At 40.7% G+C, this 11946-nt stretch overlaps 1 protein-coding gene across 1 annotated transcript in view; it reads left to right on the top strand.

The window, feature by feature from the left end:
- The window catches only part of prr36a (proline rich 36a), a 28613-nt gene continuing 16667 nt past the window's right edge, over positions 1 to 11946 (top strand). Inside the window, exon 1 of the mRNA XM_010770244.1 lies at positions 1 to 198. The gene's annotated coding sequence lies outside the window, so the exon portion shown is untranslated. The remainder of the gene's footprint in view (positions 199 to 11946) is intronic.

The raw sequence follows: 11946 nt of genomic DNA, 5'->3' as shown, positions 1-11946 counted from the left end.
CCTGCCGCCGCCTGCCGCTGCTCAAACGTGGAGGGAAGGACACGGAGATGGACGCTCGGCTCCTGACTGCGCGGGGTTATTGTTAGTCGCGAAATTTACGGCTCTGTCGACATATTTAGTGCATTTCATCCTCAGAGCTGGACCGAAAGGCTGGGACTGTTAGTTTATTCTTCAACGCCAGAGCCGGCGGTTTGGAAGGTACGTTAAATTCATCACGTTGTAACGTTTATTCAAGTTACGCAGAAACCCCTTCTTGTTTCTTTGTGCTATTTTGATCCCTAAACTACTTCCAGAATGACTGTTATGCTAAGCGAAACTCGTGCTCTTTTTATGGCATGCATTTGAAATGAACCACACATTATTTGTTTTGAAGCCAAACGCCCTGTTTGTGATGATGGATGTGTAACGTTAGCTTGGCTCGCGTCGGTTAGGCGGTGGTTTCTTGCTCTCAAAACGCTATTTATTGAAGTGTACAGTGGTGACAAGTCTCAGCTGGTACGGTTGTTAGTTGGATCGGGTTTAATTTATTGACTGTGCCCCTCAGCAAGCTGCAACCGCCGTGCACCGCTATTGTTCTGTGTGGCTAAACGGGGCCTTTGGCTAAACCTGGGAGAATTCAGCGTGTTTGGTCACAGAGACAATTGGTATTATTAAAGCTCCACTTGATGCTTGGAAAAAAACAACAACCAGAAGCTCTCATGACAATGGTTCAAAAAGTGGGGTCCAGGGACCACCTATAGGGCTCCTTGACAGGGAATCAAACAACACGAGGTTTGATAGTGTTGGACACATGGGAGTTTGAAGTATCCCATGTGTCTTGAACTGGTGTTAAAACGTATGTAAATGCACTGAATTGTCAAAAGGTTGTCATGTTGGCATTCCGTTTGTTTGACATCAAGAAGGTTATGTATTGTGTAAAAATAAATGCTCAAATGTATCAGCCGCATGTCATACACCACTGATTTTTTTAATTTATTAAGTAGATTGCACCCAGGGCTTCCTGTCTGGACACCTAAATCCCATTTCGTGTTCCATGATAAGCATCATCTCTGTTTTCATTTGCATCCCTGCACGTGGAGTGATGGCTTTCACGATTTGGCAGCATAAGACGAGAAAAGGAAGGAAATCCAGAGGCAGACTATCGGATGGCATCGTCTGCAGATTTCAGTGATGGAGAGATGCAGTTTATCTTCCAGGTTTTGGCTCAGGGGCTGCATTAAATAAGCAGAGTTTGGGGAGGGGAGCAGTGACTCTCTCTTTGGCAGTTTGACATACAGCCACTCATTAGGGAGATTGTAGTATCTTGAACACCATCAGGTTACTACTGTCAGGGTGTGTGCTGCTGAGGAGTTTGTCACCTGGCTGGGTGTGAAACCAAGTGTGAATAATGGTGTTCTTTCCCTCACACCTTTTTGCACCCACTGGCTCAACTCCAATAGCTTATTTAAGGGTCACTGATGCTGTGTTTGCCTGCATTTGAAGGACTCAATTGTTGTGTTGTTGCTTGTCCCCATTATCCCACAATCATGTTATTGCTATCAGGTATTTGCACTTAGATTATCATCAGTAACTGGTTCCAGTCAGCCATCATGTGCTTAATCTTTTCACATCTTGAATCATTTTGCCTTTCTAACTCTTGTGTTTCGTTGAGACTGGCCAAACTTCCTTAAATATATGGAGCCCTAACAGACAAGATGTGCAAAAATAATAGTTAAACAAAATAAATGTTCACTGCTTAGGTTGTGTTATGGTGTGTATGTTCCTTTTTGGTTGCCCATAACAAGTAATTTATAGTGTGTGTGTTGCATGACTGTTTTTTAGGTCACATAGGCCCCAGAGAGATCCAACTTTCTATTAGATTTGTTATGGGATTTAGAAGAGGAAGTGCAGTAGAAGGGCTGAACCAATTTAACATATCAAGTATATTAGCATCTGTTGTGACAAGTTAATCAGCTGTTGTCTTCGAGACCCCACAGAGATTGTCTAGAGGCAGAATTATCGAACACAAACCGGTTCGGCCTGCCTTTCAGGTTTGGTGAAAGTACCCAGATCTGGCCTTTGCAGTGGAACACAGCCAGTGTTTTTAATCTGCACACTGCTGTCAACAACCCCGCTTCCTTTTCCTATTCATAAAGGCCAAGGCAACAATAAGAGGGACTCAAAATAGTTGTCGTTTCACTGCATCCTATAACCTTGAACCAGTTTCAATGGATCGGATATGGGGGTTAAAAAAGAAACCACAAGCGTTATGCAAAGACATGTCTCACTTCAAAATCCTGAATGGCCTGTACAGGGTTTTATGACCAGTTGTACAAAAGCTTAATGATTTACAACATTTAGCAGGATGTGTGACAAGGAATTAGGTTTCATAGTTAAATAGTGATGAGATTGTATTTGCCCAATCACAAAGGTTTATTATTTGTATGATCTGATTGTGCACTGGGTGGCTTTAGTTTGTTGTATATTATCTCTTCTGCTTAAGCCAACTTGAAAGTGCCTGCTTTTATGACTGAGGCGGGCCTGTCATTCCCAATGGGGGGGCTGCAGTTGTTTGTTTCAGGCATGAGAGAAAAGCAAGTGGTTGACTTGGGAACATTTGTTGTGTTTTAAAACAGATTGGGAATCAAAGCTAACCCCATACATGCTTTATTCTAAACTACATGAGTTTTTCTCAAGCTTGTAAGGCTGTCGGATTTCAACAACCTTAGCCTTCTTGCCAACATGTTGATTTGTATCTGAGATGACAGCCCTGTGAACAACAACTAGCCTCGCTGTCTGTGGTGTCAGCTTCACCCTGTTGCATGTTGGGATATGCTGTTGGATTATTACATCTAGGGGCTGATGATTTGGGCTAACTCAGTTTAGCATGGGTTCATGTGCATCTTTGCAGCTGTGAGATGTTATAGTGGTTATGGATGCAAGCCTCGCAAAACTAATGCTTTTATTATTTACAGCATAAAATGTAACCAAGATGATAATCAAATGTCTTGTTTAGTCTGACAATTAGCCCAAATCCAAAGAATAATCAATGTAATATAACGTAACATGAGGAATAGCAGTATATCTTCCCCTTTAAGAACCTGGAGCCATCCAAAGTTTGTTTTTTTCCAACAAAGAATGCCCCATAAAAAATCTCCAAATCAGAAGTTTTGTGGTGTATGACCAACCACAAAAAGCCCCACATAATTCCAATGCAATATTATTATAGGACTAAGACAACACGACAATATTCACATTTTGGAAAGCTGGAACCAGAAAAGGTTAGCCATTTAATCTTTACGAAGGGATATTGTGCTTTTTCTTTTAGCGTGTACGTTGTCTTAGAACTCACCCCAACATGAGGGCAGCTGGCTGGGAAGCACAGCTCTTGCAGAGGGAATTTGCATCTGCTTGGAAGTCAGCTGCTTTTGCAGCTTGTGTCAGTCCCCAGCCCACACCCAGGGAAATTCAATCCAAGCTCCTGCCTGCTTTACTGAATCTGTTTAGGATGACATTCTGGATTTAACTGTATTTCATCATGCGCCATCAGTTTGTGTGCCTCTCCTGTGTTGCTTCTGGCTGTTCAGCGGTGGGATGGTGAGACAGGGTGGTGTTTTTACTCTTGTCTCTGTGGTTTGGAGAGGCTGGCACTCTCCTGCCCATTAGGATAAAGCGGTGGACGCTGGCGCTGCAATTTTAGGCCCTCTGTCTGTCTGGGGCTGAAGGTAGGCTCAGTGCACTGTAATTATTGAAAGAGTTATTCAGCACTTTCCGAGTCTGTTTGATAGCTCACTTTGGTAGCCATGAATGCCATCCCAAAACGTTCTGCTGTGCCAACATAAAGCTTTCCTTTAATCAATGATTCACTGCATGCATTTGCATTAATGTTCTCTGCTACATTTTGCAGCATTGTTCATGTAGGTTATATTCGCAGCAAAGGGTGGGGCAGAACTGTAGATAATGGGGAAACGTGTGCGAGTTCCTGTATAAAAGCAGAAGGGGCATACGTAGTAGTAACTTTCCCCATTTGCTTTGTGTAGCCGCTATCTCCAATGACTAAGCAGTATCTTTTGATCAAGTTAGTTATTGATCCATGTCTGTCTGAGGTGAATCAGCGTGCACAGCACCTATAAAGGCGTGTTTGTTTATGTTAACAGGCTTGGCATATCCTGTTCTCCTCTTTGCTCTGCCTCTTGATATGCGAGAGAGAGATGCCATCGTTTGTTTCAGTATTGAGCCTGTGCGTGAATACTGTGTGTGTGGTTTGGTCAGTTCAGGGGTTTGGCTGTCAGAGGCAGGCGAGGTGTGGGATCACTGTCCATCTGACCTCAGCTCACCCCGCCGGTCAGAGGCAGGATGACTGATCCGGCCCCCGGGCTCTCAGCATTATATTGACTGCCTGTCTGTCTATATACAGTTGGCTGATGCACAAGAGAGGAGTGGCTGGCGGGCTTTGAAACGGCAAAACTGATGAGGATTCTATTCTACCAGCCATCCTGTACTGAATCTCTCTGTCTAGGTCTTTTTATTTTGATGCTGATTCAAGATACTGAAAATGTCATACTTTCAAAATGAAATGAGGTGAATGAGAGGCAGTGCTCTCTTTTACTTGTATTAGTTAGTTGACATGGTACCGCAACAGGAATGGAGAAAGAGATACCAACATGGGACAAAGGTCCTCTTCAAAAACAGATGGTTTGAGTTTTGTACTGATATGTCTGGTTTCCATCTATTTTATAGCCATGGCTTTGTGCCTTACCTTTTTTTTGTTCTCCATCTATTTCTAGAAATGCTTCTGCAGCCTTTTAACTTGAGCTGCAGTGAGTCAATCAACATACAATAACTGTTTAGTTGAGAGAATGTGGAAATATTCTCCTTATTATTAAAAAAAAAAATTATTTAAAGAAATCACTGTGAACTTTGAGGAACAATTACAATTTAAAAAAAAAAAAAAAGATGTTTAGATATTATTGTCTGAACTGTTTTAGAAAATAATCTTTGGATGCAACTTGCAGTCATACCTTCAACTTTTGAACAGTAAGACATTCATGAATTAAGGTCCTTAAATGTCTAGTTTGACAGATCAAAGATATAAAAGTTGATACAAAGATTATAAGTAACTCTGTATTTTAGAAGCAGAACACATCATTTTCTTACATTTTGAGAATTGCCTTAACCATGAAGTGATTATTAAAGAGTTCATATATATTCATTGTTGACCAAGAAAATTGACCCTAACCTCTGTCCCTCTGCTTTGATACCCGGGGTTGTTTTGGGTGAAGTTGCCCGGGCCTAGGGTTGCAACATTCTGGGAATTTTCTAAATTAAAGGCTGGCTCTTCATAGGGAACTTAAATATAGTTGGGGAAAGTATATTTTAGCATCATCTTGACTAAAACAAACAGATGCCATTCAAGTTCACTTGAATATCCATGCCATTCCTCAATCACATGCACATAGCACACTGCTTGCTGCATGGCTATTGAGACCACACCCCCTACAGGCACTTCCTCCATCACATGCACAGATGATTTCTAGAAGACTGGATAACACTTTTGAGGCCAAAGCACAAGACAAATAAAGCCACACATTTGAGCCTGTGGACTACACAAAGTGAAGTAAGTTTTGATGATACTAATAGCACATACAAATGTATTCATTTAGTACAGTATTTCTCAAAGTTTTTCATACCAACGACCACTTAACCAATAAAGAAAAAACCACTCTCGGACCACCCAACTCCCCAAATATCCAAAAACACATTGGTTTTCTAGAACAGATTACAAATCGACTGAAAATGGTACAAACAAGTGGCAACATGTGTGACGAAGGTGTTGCACTGGGCTACATCATGCGGAGATATTCCCGCAAGAGTGCGGAAAACTTAAATGAATTTATTTCAAATATGGAATATTTCCAAAATTCCCCAGCTTAACTTCCCATAGAAATTTACCGGAAATGTTCCACCCCTTTGCAACCCTACCCGGGCCAGCTGCTCCCTTGTCCCGTTGCAGCAGATAATCCACTCAAACCTGCCCCCACCCTTGTAGGCACCATGCCTGACAAGGGGTTACATGGTGCACAGTATTGCAAACAATAGGACTCGGCTGCACACCCTCCCCCCTCATAGTACCCTAATATTATGCACGGAAATACTTATTATGATCATGGTTGTTGTTGTTTTTAACAGATTTGATCACGCAGTCTCTTCCCTCCCCAGTAGATGATGCTTTTCTTTTACTGCACCCCCTCACTGTAGGGCTGCTCAATTAATTGTATTTTAATCGCAATTACGATTTTGGCTTGCAACGATTATGAAAACAACATAATCGAAATAAAACGATTATTTTGTTTACGATGTGAGGGTCTAAGGACAGAGGGTGTCGTATTGTCATACTGATATTCTGTACAAACTGTGAAGTCCACTGAGACAAATATAACATTTGTGATATTGGGCTATATAAATAAACATTGATTGATTTAAGAAATTCAATTTGTTGTTTTTTTTAGTTGAATTATATTTAAAGTTCAGGGTGATCAACTGTTAAAAACATACTGTTCAACATATTTTTTTCAATAAATTGATGTTTTCAAAGTAAATGGATAATCATTTTTAATAATCGTGATATCAATTATTGACCCAAATAATCGAGATTATGATTTTTGCCATAATCGAGCAGCCCTACCTCACTGTCAGCCTATCATGCTGGCAGCAGGGTCTGGCCCAGTGTGTTTTGAAACCCCTGCCACCTTCTAACAGATTGTAACCTATTTCCCTGCAGCAGCCTTCAGAGCCCTCGCTGCCAGTAGCCTGTAGCCCACTTCCTTAGAGGCTAGCTGGCTTAGTCCATTTAACTTGTAGCCACATTTAACCACCTGCTCCTAATGGCCTTATTGAGTAGCTTACAGTCACTTAGCACATGTTAGCGTCCCGTATGGAATTGATTAGAATAAGCCTCGTGCTTAACGTCAGGCCCAACCCACCCCATCCCCCCTCTTTTGATGAAAGTGTTTTTTCTTCTTCACAAGGCATTGGCTTTTTTTCAAAGCTGATGTAAGAATTTTTAGTGTGCAGTCAGTGAAATATTTTTTTATACAGCTCTGCAATTTTTATGGCACTTTAATTTCATCGGCTCTAATTGAAGGTACTGTTAAAGACTATAATAAAACATTATATTAATATAGTGCTTTTTCCAGTGCTCAAAGGTGCACATCGCTTGCCTTTTTACTATTCTGTCCCATGCTTGTAGGGATGTGAAACATTGTGGTGATCGTTGTCCTACGGACCTACGCCCTATACTTTTGGATAAGTAACTGCTCAGTAAGGGAATGACAGACACTTTGGACAACACGTGAGATTACTCAGAGCAAGCAGTCATCGGTCAGCTGCAGTCTTGACATGAACACATGGTGAAGTAGGGCTTGTCAACACCTCCTCCACACTGTCTTGTTATTTGGACAAAAAAGGGAGTTGTTTTGTAAAATCAGGGTTTAATGTTTTTCTTTCTTTCGATAACAAGGTTCATGAAGTGCCTTTTTTCTTCTTGATGATTTTCTGAAGTGAGTGTTGTTTTTTTGGTTTCACCACCCACTGCTGCTCAAATCAGTTTATTGTATTTAAAGTGCTTTGGTGATGCTTTTTTAAGGTAGCATGAAAGCATCCTGTATCAGAAATGGATAATTAATGTTGTGCTTCCTTTCGAGCGATGCGTCCTAAATGCATTACCCCTGTTGTATCAGAACAAAAGCCAATGATCCACCAAACAATATTGCAAAGCTTGTTAAATCTGTATAATTAATCAGATGGTTAAATGTATGTTGTCTATTGTTTTGGCCCGTAGTTATTCTTAAAAATCTTTGTTTAAATATTGATTTCTTGAGATGGACAGTTCTTTTTACAGCCGTGACATTAGTTAAAAGCTCATTCTCCCTCCTCCTCATGCCGTATAATGTTACCTTGTCTTATTGTTCCTACTCCCTACACAAGATGGATTTGATGGCACATTGTTGAGAGACTGTAAGAATGAATTCAAGCCTCTTCTTGGATATGATCCCTTCAGTGCCCCACAAGTAATGAGTTTTGTTTTGCTCTGTGTTTTCTCGTCCATCGGGCGGTGTGCTGAGGAATGCATCTCGTGATTAATGGCTGCTGTAATGTTGACAGTCATCTCCAGTGTCTCTTTTCAGCCATGTGTTGTCACTGTAGCACAACAGGTTGAGTGATGTCAGGTTTAATGTTCTGGACAGCTGATACTTTTATGGCTTATTGTCAAGGACCTTTTTTCCACCGTTCATCACAATGCACATGTTTGAGATGTATATACAGAGATGTATGACATAAGTTAACCCTAGCAGATGCACTACTCAAAACCTAAAAATAATTTGCTCGGATGAGTAAAACGTCTTTAATACCAAACAGCAGATTCAGTTTATGTTTGTCATATGACTTCTAGATAACCTATGAACTGTTCGACAGATGAACTTCATAGATGCATGGAATTTCCATTTACACACACATGTGCTCTTCAGTGCCATCAGGATCTGTGCCAGAAGTCAATAATCCGCTGGCTGTGTTGCACGTACTCATATAGTAGCTGCTTCATTGGCTTTATGTTTATTGGTTGTTTCTAACTTGGAGCAACTCTCAGCATCATGTTGGAGTGCTGTGCTGGAGAGAAGACAGCTCTACATAAGATACCCTGAGCTTTAAGCACAAAGTTACTTCCATCGCTCACATGATGGCAAGCTGCATCACTATTTAATGTGTTAATCCAAACAAGGTCTAAACCTCATCTGTTACAGAAGCTCTGCATCATTCCCTAACTGAGTTGGGAATGAAAATATATTGTGTTTAATTAAATCCTGTATTATATTGTTTTCTTGAAAATAGGCATTGAGCTGTTTGTTATATTTGAAGATCTTAATAATTTGTAAGCAAACTGTCATTTAATTTATGTAAAAATGTACTATACCTAACCTTTCAGCGACGTAAGCAGATTTGAATCCCTTTTGAGATAAATGAGTGCAATCAGAACTGTCTGGTGAAGATACTTACTGAATACAATGGTGCAGCTGTTTCTTGTGATTAAGATAAAACATGACATTTTTGCATCATAGATTAATAAAACTGCATTATCATAGTTCTTTGGAGCACGTAGTGCATTCTTGTTTTGCACTGCCTGCTTTGAATAATGCATTCCTGTCCTTAACCTGCTTTTAACTGACTTCATTAAACCTGAATGAGTCACACATTGTTATACTGCTATGAGCCAGTGCGCGTAGTCACCCTTATTCAAGAGAGGAACAAGGTAAAAACATGGCCTTGTTTTTGAAGTACCATCCAAGGGCACATGATGGATGTCTGTCTGTCAGAACGAGGGAGAGCTGCAAAGACTCGTGGTGTGCGGAGATGGAGGAAACTCTTTAGCACTTTGCTGTAGGGCTGCATAATCACACATTCTTGGCTCTGTTGCACTCTGCCATTCCTGCCAGCATGCTTTGAGACACATGTGTGCGTGTTCCAAAAGCAGATTGAATTTCTCTTTTGTCACTCGGTGTGTGTGAACTAAACACTTGGTAACACAGCGCCGCTGCCTTGTATGGTTAGAGGAATGGGAGGCTGCGTGTGTGTGTAAAGGACTGCTGACTGATTCACCATCCTACTTTTAACTAAATTGGCTTTAGGATTCTTCATAGGTTATAGGAGACTTGTAAAGTTTAATGGTTTTTGGAGTGGTGGTGTGGTGGTAGAAGACGGGAATCAGAGTTTAGTTTCCCTGCATCTGATCAACTGTTCCAAGACTGAAGCTTGAGCCCTGAGTAAGGAAAGTCCCTTCCTTTCCAAAACACCGTCGCACATATTTTTTCTCTCTTTATAACACTTCATAAACGCAGCTTCTCCTTACTTTACATTTTGTTAAAATTTGTTTTTGTCTCCCCTCAGACTAAAAACTGCCTGCATTTCTGTTGCGTACATGTCCAGAAAACACACACTAAGCAAATGCAGATGGGCTTCATATCTCCTTTGTAGTCACTTGTCATATTCCCCCTTGCATACAATATTTGCCAAACACTCCCTGTCCCCATGGTCAAGTTCACCAGACCAGCCTTGTTTGTTTAAAATGTCTAAAGGTGTGGTTCTTGAGGAACGTTGAGATGACGAATTAAGTGTGTCTGTGGTATTGGAAGAAGGCAGGAAGTGGTGGGCTGCTGGATTCAATTTTTTTTTTTTTTTTTTGTCTGCATGTAAATTTGTGCAAATGGCCTTTTCACATGATGCACACTTTCATCCTACACATGCTTTGCTCACACTTGTTAAACACTGCCCCATCTTATTTACACACAACACACGCATTCATTAGACCCTATGACCCTTTCACTCCCTACTCTTACACACACTGACACACACGTCCAGCTGTCACTGTAGCCCTGAGGAGTCTTGAGGAAGTCAGCAGAGCTGGAATGTGGATGGGTCAGATGTGCTCTTGATACTGCTGCTGCTTTCAGGCATTCACTTTCTGCCATTAATCACCTTGGAGCAGATGCTGCATGACTCGGATCTTAAAGTAGAAACTCAAAATCAGGCAACTGAAGAGGCCAAGCTAGATGGCTGCATCTAAAGAATGTGTTATCAGATAATCAGAAAAAATTCCTTGATGGACGATTCATCGTTTTGATTAATAGATAATCAAAGTATCATGATTCATTGCATGGGTCGAATATGGTTTTTAAAAATGAATTGCAAGTCATATAAAATAAAATCTAAAGCACAATCTATGGGTTGCGCAACTTAAATGCCTTTTTTATTTTACATGGGAATATGTTTTTTAATTTACCAATACATTTGTGTTCAAACTTTTGGTGGTAATCTAAATTGATTCTGATTCAGCTGCAACACTGGAGGGCACAAAGGAAAATGATGATTTAAGATGGCTGTTCCTAGATTTCCCTCACTACTTGCGTTTTGACACGCAATCAATCTTTTACAGTTGTAATGTGTGATATCTCTTTGCTGTTTTACAACACTATGACTGCAGTCTGTGGTAAATCTACAGATGACATTAAGCCCCAGCATCAGTATCCACAGCCCCCCCCCCACCACCACCTCCAGCAGTCTGCTCAATGCATTCCAATCCCCTGCCATCCTCTCACAGCTAAATCCCCCTCTGCTTGTATTAGACATGGTATTAAAAATGACCCATTTTGTCAGGCACCACTTGTAATGTCTGGACGAGTACAGCCAGAGACTGAGAGATGGGGAAGGACAGATGTAATTAAACCGCCTCAAGACAGAGGTCAGGAGTTGGATTTAATGACAACAAAGACCATAAATCTTTAACAAGTGGAATGTAAATGGCATCTATGTATTTTCTGTGTCTAGACAGACTCCCTCTAACAAGCTTACAAAGTGATAGCTGTGTTTATGCACTCTTCTCCCGCCTGGACTCAACTGCTGCAGTCTTTTCACCCTTTGGTTCTTTGTCTGCATCAACACAATACTTGCAAGTTGCAACACATTGTTATTGTCACAAGGGGTATTAGGCTAATTGTCATCTTATCCATGTGGCACTAGATAGAAAGAGAGCCTGAATATGGTTTAAATCTTCATTGAACTAGGATTTATTATGCAAATTAGAACCGAGAGAATGGCACAATAGAGATTTTCTTTATTTGTAATCAAAATGCACGAGGCTCTTCATCTTGACCAATAATGTGTTTATGTTAAGTTTTTAACATTGAACAGGAGTGCTCAGATTTAACATGCTCTCAGCTAGGTGTGAAACACTTGGGGAATCCCAAAATGCCAGATATTATTTAGGGATCGACCGATATTGCTTTTTCAAGGCCGATACCGATTATTAGTAATCCAGGAGACCGATAACCGATATTTGGAACCGATATACATTTGCTGTAAAATCTTGGTGCCAAAATGCAGAATAACACAAACTCCAACAACTTCTTTGAAATG

This window comes from Notothenia coriiceps, unplaced genomic scaffold (genome assembly GCF_000735185.1).
Source record: "Notothenia coriiceps isolate Sejong01 unplaced genomic scaffold, NC01 NC01_scaffold00008638, whole genome shotgun sequence".
NCBI classification, from domain to species: Eukaryota; Metazoa; Chordata; class Actinopteri; order Perciformes; family Nototheniidae; genus Notothenia; species Notothenia coriiceps.
Note: the sequence above shows the minus strand (reverse complement) of the source record. Positions and strands in the feature narration are given on the sequence as shown.